We start from the raw sequence: 19,745 nt of genomic DNA, 5'->3' as shown, positions 1-19,745 counted from the left end.
TGGTTCTGTAAAATTGCTATCACTAGGGGAGTAATAAACGCAGACAATACTCTGTGATTAGAGAAGGATTTGAGTAGTTGTTATATAGTGTGTGTGTGTGTGTGTGTGTGAGATTGGCTGCAGGTGAGTCCAATCAGTGCAAAGGAGCATGGGAAATGTAGTCCAGGGTGACGTGCAACAGTTTGTGTGGTGTGAGAGTCAGTGTAATCAGAAGGCGACCTCTGGTGGCGAGCAGACGGAAGACCACGGACCGGATTCGTGTGATTTTTGGATTCGGATTTCCAGTGGGCAAAATTAAGTCCTACCCTACTATTTTTTTTTTAAATTTAAGCCATTCCAATCCGCCACTGAATTAAACATAAATAAATAAATGAAATAAAAAAGGTAATTGCAACTTTATATATAACAATTTTGACTTTTTTCTCACAATTGTGAGTTCATATCTTGCAGTTCTGTTTTTTTTTCTCAGAATTGTCTGATACAAACTCGAAAATCTGACTTTTTTTCTCAGAATTGTATTGTCAGATATAAACTCAGAATTGTGAGAAATGAAGTCAGAATTGCGAGATATAAACTCAAAATTGTAAGTTAATAAGTTATAATTGTGAGATATAAACTTATCAGAACATATGAGAACATATCAGTCTTTTCTTCTCCTTAGAACTGGACTTTATAACTAGGGTTGCCAACCGCCCCATATTAGCCAGGACGTCCCGTATTTTGGGCCTAATTGATTTGTCCCGTACGTGACTTCCCTTGTCCCGTTTTTTGACTGCTACGCTGATCTAACCACTGATTGATACAACAGCAGCAGTGCTGATCACTTGAGAACGATCGCCGACACCCATCATCATCCAATCACAGCCCCCCTCACGCAGTACACGTTAAGTAAATCAGGAATCGTGAAAGGCTGAGGAACCCTCTTAAGGTGATTGCCCCGTATTTTGATTTTCTGAAGTTGGCAACCCTATTTATTACTCACAATTGCAAGTTTAAATATCACAATTCTGAGAAAAAAAGTCAGAATTGCGAGATATAAACTCGCAATTCTGACTTTTTTTCTCAGAATTGTGAGATATAAACTCACAATTGTAAGATATAATCTCAGAATTGTGAGTTATAAAGTCAAAATTGCAAGATATAAAGTCAGAATTGCATATATGCTTATATTGCATATATGAAATAAACTTGCATATATGCATTACAAAAGATAATACAAATGATTGCAATTTCTCTTTCATGATGATTTTAAAAGGTTTGATGTTCAACTTGATACTTTAGAAAAAGAAAACAAACACGCACAAATATACTGTAGAAAACAAGCGTGTGCGCGCATGTACACACACACACATGAATTCAATCTAACTAGGTAAATTATGTATTGGCATTTTTTTATTTGGCATTCTGCAAAAAGTAGATGTAATTCTTTCTTATAATATGGCCAATATGATGTATCTTAAAGTGAAGAATAAGGGTGTTGCAGAACAGGATGCTGAAAGCATTAGAAAGTTGCTTTCTGTTTCCTTTTTTATCCATTCAAATATTTATGTATGTGTGGCATGATAAATAAGAATGGCAGTTTCCAAAAGTGAATGGAAGTCAGAAGTCACGCAGTGGGACTTGCTGTGCTTTGGCTAAGTGTGACTTTGGGTCAGTTCAGGAGTGCGGTTGCGAGTAGTAGCTCCCGTGTTTTGTTTATTTGGGCGCCCTTACTCATTATGGCTGTTCTGTTCTGCTGTGGGATGAGAATCTGTCTTCCCCCAGTTAATGTCGGGTGTGTGGGTGGCGACTGTTGTGTATATAGGCTGAGAGTTTAACATTCAGATATATCCAGGTTCCCGCAGCGGTTGTTGGATCACAGGGTGAATATCGCCGCTGTCTCGTTCTACGTGGACTTGCATTGTGTTTTTGCATGTTTTTGGTTATGGTCGTGTGGCTGGACCCGTGCCAGAAAGTCTTGTTCTTTTGTGTGGATGTGTTGCCTTTAATGGCTTTATTTGCTTGTCTGTTCTGCGTTTTATTCATTTATGTTAAATTAGTTTTCATTAAAATTGTTTCTTTTTGATCTCGTTTGTTTTTCATAGTGTTATGCAGCTCCCGTTTTTTGAAATTTTCTTTGTTGTGGTCATTTTGCAATTTGTGTGTTGATTTATTTTGATTCTTTATATTGTAAATTGAGTTGTTGAGTCACTCAATTTTTGGAGTACTTTGAGTTATATCCCTTTCTTTTTGTTTTATTACCTTACATTACTTCTGTTAATTTATGTGATTTTGAGTTTTTGTTTTTTGAAGAGGTTTGTTTTCCTTGATTTGCTAATATTGTTAATTTCATTTTTGTTTTCAGTTTCTTTTTCTTTCTTGTAATTTGTAAAGGATTGTTTGAATTTATTGTGTGTGTGTGTTTTTTTTCTCCTAGGAGCTACGGGTCTTGACTGACCAGGGAGACTATTCCCATTTTAGGTGGTGGTGGTGTTCTTCACTGAGTGCTGTGGTCTGCTGTGTGCACTGGGCTCTTTCTTGATGTGTGAGTGTGCAGTGTAGGTTGCGAGATCATTTGTTATTGAAGAGTCTCCCCTGTAGTCTAGGCCGTAGCTCCATGATGGGTTGTAAGTGATTTCTGTTGACGCAAGCCTTACTGGAGTTAATGTGTGTACTTTCAATTGTTGTAACTTTTATATTGTTTTATATTGTCTTAATAAAGAATTTTGTAACTTTTTAATGATACCTATGCCTCCACATCTTGTTTGCCACTGGGTAGAGAACTTGTGCAAAATATCATGGGTAAAATATTTGGGTGAGATTCCCAATGTGACTTGATGGGAAAAACCTACAGAAGGACAAACACCACTGCAACACTCCATCTCCACATATGATCATGGAGCTCAACTAGAGTAACCATCAGGTTCTTGGTTACCACAACAACCAAAGCCCTTCTCCATCATTTGCTCAGTTTGGCCAGGAGGCCAGCTCTAGGAAGAGTCCTGGTTGTTTCAAACTTCTTCCATTAAGGGTAACAGAGACTACATGCTTCTGTGAACCTTCAATGAAGCAGAATTTTTTTCCTGAACTCCTCCCCAGATGTGTGGCTTGACGCAATCCTGTCTCTGAGCTCTACAGTCAGTTCTTTTGACCTCAGTGCTTGGTTTTTGCTCTGATATGCATTATCAGCTGTTAGACATTTTATTAAGGTGTGTGTGCCTTTCCAGATCATATCCATTCAATTGAATTTGCCACAGGTTAACTTCACTCAAAGTGTAGTGACATCTACAAGCAATATGAATGCTCCTGAGTTCAATTTTAACTGTCCCAGATACGAACATGTTAAAAACCAGTTTTTTGCTCTACCATTATGGTGTATGGAGTATAGATTGATGTGGAAAAAAAAGTAATTTAAAGCAGTTTAGCATAAGGCAGCAATATAACAAAATGTGAAAAAAATGAAGAAATTAATGAATTTGCAAGGCTCTGTACCTACCTACCTTCTTACTTATTTTGTGTCTATTTCAGTTTTCATATTGGGTCTCAGCAAGTTTAAAATTTGACTGAGGTTGACATTAAGTTGCTTTCTGTTACCTTTATTATCCTAGACTATAATGACTATGAAACTTCCTATTGCAGTATAGGTGCATGTAGCTCAAAAAGCAAGCAAACTACAGTGATTGAAACGATTACAAACTTTTTGAAAGACTTCAGCAATTGTTCTGCACACTTACCTAAACACTCTGTGGGGCTGCCGTAGTAACTGGGGTCCTATTTCAGCCGCAGCGTGAAGCCACTGAGTTCCTCAGCTGTAAAATGAAAGCAGTGAAGCACAGTGAGAAAATGTATTAGCCTCACTGTGATAAGGAGAGCCCTTAGCGAGCAACGCACGCCTTCAGTGGGTAAAATAACCACTGGACAAATTGTTTTTGCTACATTGAGTACCTGTTACTTTATTTCACAGATGAAAAATAATAATAATAATAATGCAGACTCTGGGGTTTGGAGCCAGCTTACCATAGATGATTGCAAGAACTTAGATTTCTATAAATATCCATGAAGAATTTATATGGAAAGTGATTTTCTTGAGAACTTTTGAGCTCAAAGAAAATCAGGCAATTGACTAATACAATATACAATGATAGATGACAAAGTGCCTAGTAGGCAGTCAATTGGCTACTGAGGGAAATCATGGAGAATATCTGTTAATACAAATAATACAGCGGGTGGAGCTGAGCTTTTTCAATTAATGACTGTGCCACCACAGCAGAGCTGAACAAATTAAATGAGTGTGTTAGATCTGCAGTGATTTATACATTTGGACTGATCTAACAGGCTGGCAGAACAGCTATGACACCATGACAAGCCAACAATAGATATGAAAAATTATGCTACAGTACTAAATCAGAGATTTTCAAAGGCCAACACAGTAGAACTGAGAAAAATCCACAAGTACTTAAAAGTATAAGAAGACAACACAATATAAAATGCCCTCAATATTTGACTGATCACAGGGGACATATTGTTGAAAGATTGAAATGAACAATGTAGTACTCTCCACCTAAACCAGACCTCTGAAAAATGTCTTTGGATGACCATGAGGTTTTTATGTATTTATGGACACAAGCTTGTAGTATGTATTTACTTTACACAGAACTGCTTAACAATGATTAGTACATGGACATGAAGACCGCCCCCCCCCCCTTTATTTATCTTACTCAAGCTCTGATTTTTTTGCGCTCAGCAGATTTAGAGGAACCAATTACTGCTTTGCTGATGGGAGTGCAGCCCTCAGGTCCCAACAAATGACAAAGTGTGTTAAAACAGTTTTTATGTATTAGAGGGGTTTCAATTTCAGTTTTTCATCAAATCTCATCTATTCTTTTAGCCTGTGGTTTCAACAGTAAAAAGAATCTACTGATTTGTGGAAAAGAGACCAACATTACAGAATATAAAAGACCCATCTTCACAGAACATTAGGTCATGATTAGATCTATCTACAGTGAAGGTTTAAAGTTGGTTGTTGTTGTTGATTGAGTCGTATTTTACCCAGACACATCTTTGCTCAGTCCTCCTGTACAGCCACAAAACACAGAGGATGGAGAAACCAGAAATAATTATTCAATGCATCAGGGAAACTCTGAAAAACGTAGAGACATTTCATTTGACAAAATAAGCTATGTTATTAATATAATTTATCTTGAAATGTGCTGATATAATCTGCAAAACATGGCAAAGAAATGTTATGTTGGTAATATAAACTTTTTCTCATAGTCCCCCAATAATAATTACTATGTCCTGTTGATTCATGTTTTTTTTTTTCAGATTTTCAGTCCTAAAAACACATAAGCTATGAGAAAGAGCAAGAGAAACAGAAACAGAAAGAGAAAGGTGGGGGAGAGGGCAGAAGAGAACGGAGGGAGACAGGCAGACAGGAAAGGAAAGGAAAGGAACACAAGACCAAACCTGAAAGTGAGCTATGAGCACTTGAGCTGCAGAGAGAGGCAGTCAGGCAGTCAGGCAGCCAGTGGCTGCTGATTGAATGATCCCATTTCTGGGCTTTTTGTTAGACAACCGGCAGCAGTGTATGAAGATTGATACAGAAATGCTTGACTCGCTTTGCTGGATCATCAAATGGATTGATATTACTCTCACTCTCTGGATGAAGACAAAGTAACTGTTATGATACTCAATACAAGAGCTTGTCAGAAGCAGAAAATCATCTGGTGTGCTGGTTATGGGTGCATTTCAGAAACTGTCATGTGAATTTATTAGGCAGATGCAGCGCTATCTGATGCAGAAAGCCAGAATTCACACAGAGAAATCTCGAGTGCAGATTGAATTGCAGGCACAGGCTGGAGAATATCACAGTTTACAGCTTTATCATGATCAACACGTACACTCAGTCTGACACAAAACAATGTATTTACACACACACAGACTAGAGGGTGACAGGGGAGTGGATTTTCAAACTTCTCCCATCCCACTCCCACAAAAAAAAAAAAATCCTGTCCCATCCCAATCCCACGAAAAACTGGGGGAAAATCCCATCCAATCCCAATCCCAGAAGAATGACTCCCATTCCCTCCCTAAACTGTCAGTTACAGTAAAAAAGTACAGTACAGATCACAGCATGCCCACTTTAGTTAGAAAAAAATCCAAAATGTATTTTTTTGTTATTTTATTGAACTGAAAGCTATCTTAAACAATGCACAGTGTGCATTGAACACACGTTAAATTTTATGTAAATCATCCATGCTAACATACAAGTTTTCAATAAAAAAACTTTTTCATTTGAAAGTAGACATTTCACTCTCTATAGATATATTTTTCATAGACTGAGTTTCGAAGTTTCTCGCTCAAGTTCACATGACCGAGACGGCAGAAATCGCATCCTGTTTGCTTTAATTATTTTACAGAAGCGCAACATTTGAAAGTAGACATTTCACTCTCTATAGATATATTTTTCATAGACTGAGTTTCGAAGTTTCTCGCTCAAGTTCACATGACCGAGACGGCAGAAATCGCATCCTGTTTGCTTTAATTATTTTACAGAAGCGCAACATTTCGTTGTTATTCTGAGTGCACACAAATAAACATAGAGTCTTTACAGATTCGAAAGATGTATTACTTTAATCTGTATGACCAAAAATGATGGAGTATTTTAAGAGCAAGTGAGCACACCGGCACCTCCATCTGTCCTGCAGTGAGTGCACTACTGTTCAGCTTCCACACTCTGCACAGACATTTGAACAGCACAAATTTCTCTAGGTTAACATTAGATTGAGCAACCATGTAAAGTTGTTACTACATACATCTTTCAGATGAAAAGCCATATTTGAGGTCAATGAATGGTGGGCATTTGGATGTCCTGCCCGATGTACTATATTACCACACAGACCAGCTGTTAACGATCTGTCCGTAACGGACTGCGTACGCCATTCACTTAACCAGAGAGTATAAAGAGACAGGGCAACTAGAATTGAGTTCAAAATTAAAATATACAGTTTATAGTTTATTTATATAAAAGGTATATTTGTGTATAAAGTTGGGTATCATAGTGTTATTACGATTCCCGGTCCTGCCCACTCCCGCTGACATTTTTTCCTGTCCCGTCCCAATCACGTGATTGATAGTGATTTTGTTTCCCATGTGACCCACGGGATTCACGAAAAAATGTCAGCCTCTAACACAGACACACACACACACACACACACACACACACACACACACACACACACACACACATATGGTTAGTTCCAGTCCTTGATTCTGATTGCTCAACAGCTGTGTTTTATTTACGATAAAGCATGGCTATGACTGCTTCACTAAACTTTTCTGAGCAAGACCAAAACAGAAGAACACAGACAAGAATCATAACAATGTCGAATCTAAGCAATCTGAAGGCAGGTCAGGATCAACTGTGAACAGTTCCTCTGAGTGAGTGCTCATGTCTGTGCCTGGAGTGTCTGAATCCCATATGCACATGAACATCACTGCCACTTGTTAATTCCTCCAAAACACGCTTCTTTGCCAGGCATACAAGTATATTGAAATGTTAGCAAAACAGATTTGAGGACTTTGATCAGCTATTGGCTAAACTGCTACACAGTCCGTCTCCTGTGGGCAATTTTTTCTATCGCCCCAGAGCTGACCTTGAGACATGCAGACCAATGTGCTGCAGATGTCCTAAAAAATAAGCCAAAACATTTCAGTCACCCTCTTAAGGCTGGCTACAGTATAGGTCATAAACCCCGCCCTCCATGTAAATTAATAGGACGCGAGCCAAACTTAAATATCATTATAATATATTATGTAAAATAGTTTTGATCAGGGGTGGACTGGCCATCTGGAGCAATGGGAGTTTTCCTGGTGGGCCACTAGACAATGGGGGCTGGCCCGTTGCTACGCAAATTTATAAAGACCAATTTTTAACAGCCTTTTTTAACACTTGAAGAATGTGAGGTAAGATGTAAGGAACTGAACGTGATGAGGCTGAATTCAGCAGTACTTGTCATCTGTTTAAAATAAAAATGTTAAATAGGATGACCATCTGTCTGGTTTTAGGTGGAACAGAATGGTTGTTAAATACTATGTCCGTCTACTGACACAGCCTTGAGCTGGATGCTCATTTCTCCTACTTGTAAGATTAATATTTTATACTTCATCCAGCAGTATATAATTAACAAATAAATAGATTAAAATTTGGGCTGTTTAAGCTAGTATTACATTTTTTTTTTCAACTGCTCACACACAAAATCTTTACTTGTCACACAATTTCTGAAACCTGACACTCAAACACCAGAACCACACACCAAATCGGCAAAACCATACACTAATTCTCGGCCTTTGACTCAGTTTTCAATTCAAAAACAATTTTTGCACAAACAAAAATCTAACAGGAATTAATATTATGCCAAAGGTGTTTGTAAATGTTTGCTTTTATGATATTTTGAATGCAGTGCTTCATTTTGCAAGAGATGTAAGGTATTTTGCATTTTGTGCGTGCAATTCTTGGATTTGTTTGTAAAGTTTTGAAAAAAAGAGGCAAGGTTTTGAAAATGTGTGTAGGCAGTTGAAAAAAGAAATGTACATATTAGAAAGTTACATATATTATTGTCAATATTTTAATGAGTCAAAATTCAGGGACCTATTCATAAATATCCTTACTTAAGTTCAGTAGGTTAAATTTATGCTTTAGGCTAAATAGCTGTTATTCTCTAGCTAGCTAAGACAACAAGCCTAATTTTAGCTATGTAGAAAAAAAGTAGGTTATTTATATCTAGCAATTATTTATTTATTTATTTGTTTGTTTGTTTGATATAGAATTATATGGTAAAAATGTATTATGTCTGTGGGACTTTGGGTGGGACCTTGACACCGGGGCTCCACTTTATGTTTTAGCTTCACTTTTCTGGAATGGAAGGATGTGGAGATGCATTGTTCATCTTTATGTGTGTATGTATGTAATATATGGTTGTGCATTTATTTTATAATCTTATAATTTAAAGGGCACCTATAATACAATATTCACTTTTACATGTTGTTTGAACATAACTGTGTGTTGGCAGTGTGTGTACACAACCACTCTATAATGATAAAAATCCAACCGCTCTTTAATCCCCATAAATCATAAGCAGTGTCTCAGAACAAGCCCTTTGAAGAATCCGTAAAATGTGACGTCACATTTTACAAGCCCTGCCACTGCTGTATTTGCAGAGATCTGCCATGTTTATCTTCATGCGAGAACATTTAAAAACAGAGTCAGAAATGTGTTCTTATTAGAGCTACAGAAATTATTCATTCAAGAACAGTGAGTGATTTTCTTTTCTTTTTTTTTTTATTGTTTGGGTAATATTAACAGAGTAGACAGCAGTATAAGTACTGTATATTACAGATCTAATATAAACATGTGATTTCTTTCTCAGCTGTTTTCCTTGATAGACAAAACTTGTTGTTTTTCTAACCTATGTGTGTGTTTTTAATATGAACTTGTGTGTATTTGACAGTTTAAGCACAATAACATATGAAAGAGAACTTAGTTTAGTACTTAAATGCAGTGTGACAGCCACTTTCTGTGTGTGTCCTTCGTATGTGTGAGCTCAGAAAACCGTATATCAGAAGTTTAAATGAATATGGCTTTAAAGCACATGATTTCAGTGTGATAGACATGATAACCAAAACCAAACAGATGGTTTTTTTTTGTTTTTGTTTGGCAGAGTATCTAAAGTATGATAAAGGCACAGCCCTATTCTGGAAAAGGGGGCGGGGAACAGTGGCTCATTTACATTTAAAGAGACATGCAAGAAAACAGCGCATTTCACTTTCACTCCTAATAGGCATTTTGAAAATGATATAAGTGATATGTGGAGTATTTTCAGCAGAAACTTCAGAGACACATTTTTGGGGACACCTGAGACTTATATTACATCTTGAATAAAGGGGCATAATAGGTGCCCTTTAATCCGTTTTTGAACAAGTAGTGTTAATTTCCTTAACGAAGAATATGATGAAAAATGTTTGTTGACAAGATTTTTTCCCATGACTAAGACAAGACAAAGACGAGACGACAATAAGGTCAATAAACGATAACTATGACTATATCAACATGCAATTTCATTGACGAAATAAGACGAGACTAAAATGTATAAAAAAAAAAAAAAAAATTAACAAAGACCTCTTTATTTTCGTCAAAAAAGGAGACAAAATCTTATTGCGGACTGCTCTACACGCCTCTTCTACATGAGCTTTCATGAGTGCGGTTGCCAGATATCAAAAGTTTAAATCCCTGAATCAGAGCTTCGCTGTTACAAGCATAAATTTTCTGCCCGGTGTTTTGCTTATTTTAAGCAATCTGGCAACTATGTGCACGCGCTCGCTCCTCATTGCAGAAGTGCCGCTGCCGATGACCTGAAAACACAGACAAACAAGCTGGAGTTTAGCGATCTAAATGAAAGTGTCACTCAGCCGGTCGGTGTTCTGTCATGAGATCTCGACTGTATTGTTTGCGATTGTGGTTGCTGAATAAATGCACTTACTCGACCGCTGTTGTTTTAATAGAGAAATAGAGTATTGCAATTTGGAATTATAGTGGAATTACTTGGAATTTCACTGTTATAATATTTTTAATTTGTTTTGGCAGTTGTTATAATGTAGACAGAGAGATTGCATAAGTCTTTGGTATTAAATTATATAATAAAAAGCCTATAATAAATCAGTACACTAGATGAGGTAAAATACACCATGGGCCTCATTTATCAATCTAACGTAGAAACGAGCGCAGATCCGTGCGCACAAATCAACTTACGACAGAGTTCACATGTGATTCATGAAACATGCCGCCAATCTCATCATACGAATGATCGCATGTTGATAAATGTGGCAGCAGAAAACAATTGTCAGTTGAATATCATGCCCCTAAAAACACCCCGGTTTAGAAGCCTCGTCCCTAGAGTTTACGACACGGAGAAACGAAACCCGGCCAAAAAGAAGATCTTACTCCAAAAACACCTGTTAACCTTGTAATTGCAAACAATTAGGCTACATTAATTTATGTAATTTATATGTATATTAAAATACTGGTAAATATAAACAGGCAATTTAGTTCTCCACACTCTACAACAAATATTTAAAATTTTAACGATATTCAGAACAGAACAAGAATGAAAAATAAGTAGTTATAAAATTATATATTAAACTCTAAAATAAAACACAAATTAGGCTACACTGTAAAAAGTGCTACACCCACAAAGTAGGTTTTATATACTTTAAATAGTTGTAATCTAGTTTATTTTATTTGTTTTATACTAATAAGTATCAATATACTTACTCTTTACTTAAAATATATCAGTTTTTATATAACAATATATTGTAAATAAAACTATTGCAATTTTTTGGGGTAGTTATTTGTATGTGGTTGTTGTGTACAAGAAATTTTATAAAAGTGAGTTGACATACACAATTTATTTGGTCAACACTAACTAACGATTAAAAGTGATATTATCGGTAAAATTAAAGCCAAAGTAGCCTTAAAACACATAGTAGGCATGACTACAGCACTTATTTAATTTCATATTAAAAACACGGTCTCCGGTGGGGGATGCAGCTGTCGTGGGGTGCTCGCGTTATTAGCAGCAGAGATGCTAGTGCATTTGATAGCACTGGCTCACCTGTTACTAGCAGCACCTGCTAACATCATCGCCACTGTAACAACATTTAGGATGGATGTGTTTAAAAACGCAGATACGTAGGTAATAATTAGTTGCACAAATGCCCTCAGTTATGTTTTTAGATTGCACAGATTACATTTCGCGATCATATGCAATCAAAACGGTCGCAATTTCAAGCCTTCAGGCAATAGTTGTGCGGGCAAATAAGGGAAACTAAGATGTGGTGTTTTATCGACAGCAGGCAAAACAAGCTAGCCGTGTGTCTTTGACAGGACTCTGGAATCAGAGATCATGTTAGTATACTTTTGCATTACTAAAGCAGATGCACAGATTTGACTGTAGAGATGTATGCTTAGTAGTCTGTCTGATTTTAGAGATTTGATCCACATTTTTTTAATGATTTATAATCAATTAATGACAGATTTTTGGTTGAAAAACCCCTAAAACTATTTCTTATCTATTACTTAAATAAGTTATATTTACCACTGATTTTTAACCTTATTCTAACATGCATTTTCCTGGTCTTTAGATACTCAAGCGCTTTTGTTACCTGGGGTTTTCAAGCTTCACATCCAGGTAAGAAAAACTTCAGAATAGATACAATTACAGCTATAACTATTCCCAGGTAAGTAAAACATAGGTAAAATTGCAAACAATAGTGTGGGCTCCATACAATTACATTTCTGAAGACCAACCACCAACCACCAATAGAAGGCAGATATGATCACCTTTCTGTCTCCTCCTCCCCACAACAAACAGTAAACATCACCAAATAAAGCAGTTTCTTATTATCAGTCAGTCTTTCTCTGAGGCAGTTTAGTAAGCTGTCAGTTGCCACTAACATTTACTCAACTTTTTTCTGTGATAATTTAAGATCCTGACATGTGATGACTAAACTCCTTAATCTAGTTAAATAAACTGTACAACTAAAAACTACCAGGCTTTAAAAAGTGTATCATAAAAATTAAATTGGAGAAAAAGTCAATTAAATGTGGCTTCAGCAGACAACCACAACACTGACGCCTGCACGTAGGGGATGCTATAATTGACAGGTGAACAAAATGTAATGCACCATTACACTGAATAAAATGACAGATTTCTTTAAAATTTGATCTTGTTGAAAACACTTGGAATAATGTAAGTACACAACTCAAAGTATATAACTGTTTTTTGTAGACATTTAAATACAAAAAGTTACATATTGCTTTAAATTATTTCTGTGGGTTAATAGTCTTGGCATGAACCTGAGGGGTTTCATCCTTGTATCATTCTTATCCTTAACATTTGTAAACAAACGGTGTGCCTTCACTATTGTAACTGCAAAGTTTACCTAAGATGTCATTACTTTGCCTTTCACTTCCTCTCAAATTTATGTAGGCACAGGTAAAAATGAGTTGGCTATGTAAAAGATGCAGTGACCACTTACCTACCAGAAGTGACATTTTGAAACATTATAGACTCCATCATGGAACCTTCAGCCATAGTCATTCATTACCATGCATATACACTGAACAAAATTATACTGAACTCAAAGTTCTAAGACTTTTTCTATGCACACAAAAGGCCTATTTCTCTCAAATATTGTTCACAAATCTGTCTAAATCTGTGTTAGTGAGCACTTCTCCTTTGCCGAGATAATCCATCCACCTCACAGGTGTGGCATATCAAGATGCTGATTAGAGAGCATGATTATTGCACAGGTGTGCCTTACAACATGAGTTGATGGTCGTGGATGAATGGCACAACAATGGGCCTCAGGATCTCGTCTCGTGCACCTGTGTTTGTTGTCCATAACATATGCCCGCCCATGCCATAACCCCACTGCCACCATGGGCCACTCAATCCACAATGTTGACATCAGCAAACCGCTCACCCACACGACGCCATACACGCTGTCTGCTATCTGCCCTGTACAGTGAAAACCGGGATTCATCCGTGAAGAGAACACCTCTCCAAAGTGCCAGAAACCATTGAATGTGAGCATTTGGCCATTCAAGTTGGTTACGATGACGAACTGCAGTCAGGTCGAGACCCCGATGAGGACGACGAGCATGCAGATGAGCTTCCCTGAGACAGTTTCTGACAGTTTGTGCAGAAATTCTTTGGTTATGCAAACCGATTGTTGCAGCAGCTGTCCGGGTGGCTGGTCTCAGACGATCTTGGAGGTGAAGATGATGGATGTGGAGGTCCTGGGCTGGTGTGGTTACACGTGGTCTGCGGTTGTGAGGCCGGTTGGATGTACTGCCAAATTCTCTGAAACTTTGGTTTTTCCCTTTGGAGGCAGCTTATGGTAGAGAAATTAACATTCAGTTCACAGGCAACAGCTCTGGTGGACATTCCTGCAGTCAGCATGCCAATTGCACGCTCCCTCAAAACTTGCGACATCTGTGGCATTGTGCTGTGTGATAAAACTGCACATTTTAGAGTGGCCTTTTATTGTGGCCAGCCTAAGGCACACCTGTGCAATAATCATGCTGTCTAATCAGCATCTTGATATGCCACACCTGTGAGGTGGATGATTATCTCAGCAAAGGAGAAGTGCTCACTAACACATATTTAGACAGCTTTGTGAACAATATTTGAGAGAAATAGGCCTTTTGTGTACATAGAACAAGGTCTTAGATCTTTTAGTTTAGCTCATGAAAAATGGGGGCAAAAACAAAAGTGTTGCATTTATAATTTTGTTCAGTGTACTTGGAATGTCCATGTTCTTTCAAAACTTGGAGTGGTTTGCATTCACATTTGTCTCGATGCCATGTGGAAAGTCAGACACAAAGACCTGAGATTGTCCTGTCCTTTACATGCCTGGTGTGTAGGACACAAGGGTTTCCAACAAAGAGAGAATATTTTGCACATGTTGGCCATCACCTTAAAAGTAAAGAGACTGTGTGCGTTTGAAGGGTGTGATTTTCAAACCAATATTTATGGAACATTTACAGCACACAAACACAGGAAGCACACTCCTCATATTCTGAGCGATTTTAAAGGAGCTGTTCTTTTGGAAAAGCCAAATGAGGAACCATCTTTTGAACCTGATAACACTTGAGCCACCCATGATGAGACTATGGATGAAGGTAGTGGAGAAGGAACCAGCTCAGGTGCACATTCTGTGGAAAAGGATGACAGGCACTTAATTGTGGACCATATAGCCAGTGGTGTGAAAGAGTGTTGGCCCCCTTCCTGTTTTTTAAAATTGTTTGCATATTTGTCACACTTAAAATATTCAGATCATAAAACAAACTTTAATATTACACAAAGATAATGCAAGTAAATACAAAATGCAGTTTTTAAATGATTATTTATTTTATTAAGGGAAAAAAGCTTTCTGGCCCTACGTGAAAAAGTAATTGCCCCCTAAATCTAATAACTGGTTGTGCCATGCTTTTCAGCAACAACTGCAATCAAGTGTTTGCGATAACTGGCAATGAGTCTTTCACATCGCTGTGGAGGAATTTTGGCCCACTATTCTTTGCAGAATTGTTTTAATTCAGCCACATTGGAGGGTTTTCGAGCATGAATTGACTGTTTAAGCATCTCAATCGGATTTAAGTCCGGACTTTGATTTGGCCACTCCAATTTAGTTTTTCTTGAGCCATTCAGAGGTGGACTTGCTGGTGTGTTTGGGATCATTGTCCTGCTGCATAACCCAAGCGCGCTTGAGCTTGAGGTCACAAACTGATGGCCGGACATTCTCCTTCAGGATTTTCTTATAGAGTGCAGAATTCATGGTTTCATCAATTATTGCAAGTTGTCCAGGTCCTGAAGCTGCAAAGCAGCCTCAGACCATCACACTACCACCACCATGTTTGACTGTTGCTATGATGTTCTTTTTATGAAATGCTGTGTTGGTTTTATGCCAGCTGTAACGGGACACACACCTTCCAAAAACTTCAGCTTTTGTCTCATCAGTCCACAGAATATTTGCCCAAAAGTCTTGGGGATAATCATTTGGTCAGCAGTGGCTTTTGCCTTGGAACTCTCCCATGGATGCTGTTTTTGCCCAGTCTCTTTCTTATTGTTGAATCATGAACACTGACCTTAATTGAGGAAAGTGAGGCCTGCAGTTCTTTAGATGTTGTTCTGGGTTCTTTTATGACCTCTTGGATGAGTCGTCGTTGTGCTCTTGGAGTAATTTTGGTTGGCCGGCAACTCCTGGGAAGGTTCACCATTGTTCCAATTTTTCTCAATTTGTGGATAATGGCTGTGACCGTGGTTCGCTGGAGTCCCAAAGCCTTAGAAAGGGCTTTATAATCCTTTCCAGACTGATACATGTCAACTGTTTTGATTCTCATCTGTTCTTGAATTTCTTTAGATCGCGGCATGAAGTGTTACTCTTTAAGCATGCTATTTAAGTGATTTCTTGATTCAACAGGTCTGGCAGTAATCAGGCCTGGGTGTGGCTAGTGAAATTTAACTCAGCTTTCTAAAATAATGTGGTTAATCACAGTTCTTTCATGATTTAACAGGAGGGGCAATTGATTTTACATAAAGGGCCACGTAGGTTTGGACAGCTTTTTTCCATTAATAAATGAAATCATCATTTAAAAACTGCATTTTGTATTTACTTGCATTATCTTTGTGTAATATTTAAATTTGTTTGATGATCTGAAACATTAAAGTGTGACAAACATGCAAAAAAATAAGAAATCAGAAAGGGGCAAACACTTTTTCACACCATTGTAGCTTCTTTCCTGCTCAAACTGGAAAGTGTGCATAATGTCTCAAACAGGTGTATTAATGAATTAATAGATGAAATAGAGTTTGTGTCATCAGCATCCATACCAATTATCAGAGACTTTGTTGAATCACACTTGAAGAAGAATAATTGTGTGATTGATAGTTCACAGTTGTCACATCTTTATTTGAGGAGTTAAATGAATCCAGCCCCATAAGCATGGTTTTTGATAAGGCTGGCCCGCTGTCGTCAGCTTTCAAAAGGAGACGGTACTTTCTACAAAGGTTTAACGTCGTAGAGCCAGTTGAATATATTCTTGATCCGAATGAAAATAAGAGTTTTCAGTATGTTCCGATCCTTGAATCATTGAAACAAATGTTAAACAATGAAGATATCAGAGAGAAGTTCCTCACAGATGATGGACACACAAGTATTCCTGCACAGTACAGATAATTCCGTGATGGTGCCATTAATAGAGAGAGTGATTTTTCTGAAGAGCAGAGAATCTGTATATTCCTTTATGTAGATGATTTTGAGGTATGTAATCCCTTAGGAACATCTTGAAGGAAACAATAAGATAATAAATAATAAATAAGATAACAGCCGTGTACTGGATATTGGGAAATATTCAATCCTGTTTTCGGTCCACACTAACTTCAGTGCATCTTGCACTTTTGTGCAAAGCTAGTGATATTAAAAGATTTGGCTATACAGAGGTTCTCAAGCCTTCTCAAACTCTTGGATGACATAGCTATACTGGAACAAGATGGTATTTTGGTTCCTGTCCTTGGGAAAACTGTCAAAGGGACTGTTTACTGTGTAGTTGCTGACAATCTTGCACACATTCAGTTGCTGGCCTTGTTGAAAGTTTCTCAGGACCATACATTTGCAGGTTCTGTCTAGGAGAGCACGTTGACTTTCAAGAAAAGGAAGTGAGATCAGGTGGAATGTAATACATTCCATACATTCCTGCATGGAATGTAATCATGTGTCTTAAAGACATAGTTGAACTTGTGGTAGCACCAACCCAAACTGAAGCAAGTTTGTCACATCTTGACGCAAAGATTTCTGAGCATCGACTTGGATTACTTGCTGCATTTCCTCAGGTTATGTTGATCCCCAAACACCACTTCCTGGAGCACTAGCCAATGCTCATTAAAGTGTTTGGACCTGTCATTGCATTTTTGACGATGCGATTCGAGGGAAAACATAGTTATTTCAAACAAATTGTAAGACATACAGGGAATGTTAAAAATGTACTATTTTCCCTTGCAACCAAGCATCAGTTGATGATTGCACACCATCTGCATGCAACTACAACAGTTCCCACATTCAGTACTGCCAGAGTATCCCAAGTACCCATAGCTGTTTTGCATACAAATGTACATAATGCAATAAGAAGAGTGTCTCCAGGTCAGACTACTGTACATCTTTCCAACACTGTGTCAGTTTATGGAACTACATACTCTAAAGGCATGATTTTAGCCTATGGGTCTACTGCAGGACTCCCAGACTTTATTGAAGTTCTTCAGACAGTAATTCTGAGAGACAAGGTCCATTTCATTGCTAAAGTATTCGTTTCCTGGTATGATGAGCACTTTCGAGCGTTTGAGTTGGAGAGCACAGAGCTTGTAGTTTTTGTGGAACAGAAGGATCTCACTGATGTATGTCCGCTTTCAGACTACAAGGTTGCAGGATTTTTGTCTGGAATAGATACATGTTTCATATACCGTTTGGTATAATTCAAGTGGTACTGATGTTTGCATTTTTCACAGTTCTCTTCAAGTTTCTTTGATATACCACGCACATACAACAAAGCATGCTTGCTAAACAATGCCAGACTGAATGCAAAAATAATATGTTATTTTGTCATCTTTTTAAGGCCACATCATCAAAATGGAGGCAGCTATAAAATTTCGAGTCATCTTGGACCATGACATAAAGAAACTTTGTCTTCCTGGAATGCCACATACAGTTAAAGAGTTGGAAGCAACAATAAAACAAACATTTGGGATCTCAATGGACAAAAGCCTTCAGCACAAAGACCAGGATTTTGATGACTTTGCTACTTTAAGTTCAATTGATGACCTGAAGGATAGGGACACACTGAAGGTAGTGTATGTTCCACCTGTCATTTTGTTTACAAATGTTGACATTCCTGAGCCCCCAACAGAAGATTGCTCTGTCTCCAGATCAGTGTCAGAAAATTACTCTATGTCTCAACCATCAACATCAAGTGGCTCCATCTCTGCGGAATCTGATGACACTATAATACTCAGTCCCCGTAGCCCTGGAATGCACAAGCCATGGCCAACTGAGTTTTCTATTCCAAAGTTTTCATATAACAATTAACTATTGCTTCAAAAAGGCAATGAAAACTACCTCACAGATGGTTCCCTTTTGTGCAAAGAGAAGTCTTACCCTGGTGTTAAGTCCAACATTCTGGAGTGTTAGCTGAGCTCATCTTTTCTTACACTCCCTACCCAAGTGATGCACAACGATGTGCAGTCGCAGAGGTTCTCATAAAAAAGAACCCATGTTTGAAGAAACCAGGCTCCTTCAATGGTCTCTATGGATGGCAGCAGAGCCTGAAATATAAAGTAGGAAACTACCGAAGCAAACTTCGGATGCATGGGATTCCAGAAGTCTTGGTGAAATCTCTAAAGCGCAAATCTTCTGAAGACAAGCAACCAGCAAAGAATATTAAAAAACCACGGAAAGCTGAGGTTAACTACCTGCCCCCTCATCCAGCCGGGGAAACAGAAGATTCCCTTGAGAGTAACAGGCTGGAGTTGATTTCTGAGACAAAGAAAAAGAATAACGGCAGAGTTATAAATTAGATGAACCTTCAGTTTGAGAAGACAGGATATTGTAGGTCAAGCCCCAAGTGTTGCAGATCTTCTAGAGAGATGGCCTGCCCTCTTTGAACCATCACAGGTAAGGTAAACTCAGCAAAGTTGACTAGCTAAAATCCATTTCTTTGTCATCTACTGGTATGGCTAAAAAATACAGTGCAGTATGCACTAAGTCAACATCTTTTTCAAATTATAATTTACAAAACAACTGTTTGTTGCTGCCGTGTGGTTTGAGTTTGAGCTCCGTCAAGTTAATTCTTTGTCGTCTAATTTTTATCTTAAAATCAATTTTATACACCATCCTTTTTCAGTTTTATAACGTGTGAATATATCCCCTATCGTATTCTACAACAAAAACAATCAGAGCGCTTTGTTAGCACTAGTTCTATTTTTGACTTCCGAGTCCGCTATTAGCATATAGCCCGCTAGCATCGCCAGCGTGGTTGCCGCTAATCTCGCTTACACTAATACTCTATTCACACACATTTCCATTGTTTTACTCACTGTTACTTGCTTTAATGGCGGATGTGTGTCTACCTTTGAGTGCAGGTGAGGACACGTTCGAGA

At 37.9% G+C, this 19,745-nt stretch overlaps 1 pseudogene; it reads left to right on the top strand.

Moving 5' to 3' along the window:
- Positions 1-18,219: 18,219 nt before the first annotated feature.
- Positions 18,220-19,745, top strand: part of LOC107555793 (uncharacterized) — a 32,293-nt pseudogene continuing 30,767 nt past the window's right edge.

Source organism: Sinocyclocheilus grahami, unplaced genomic scaffold (assembly GCF_001515645.1).
Source record: "Sinocyclocheilus grahami isolate Dianchi unplaced genomic scaffold, SAMN03320097.WGS_v1.1 scaffold545.1, whole genome shotgun sequence".
Classification (NCBI taxonomy): domain Eukaryota; kingdom Metazoa; phylum Chordata; class Actinopteri; order Cypriniformes; family Cyprinidae; genus Sinocyclocheilus; species Sinocyclocheilus grahami.
The sequence above is the reverse complement of the archived record's forward strand: the minus strand, read 5'-3'. Positions and strand labels throughout refer to the sequence as shown.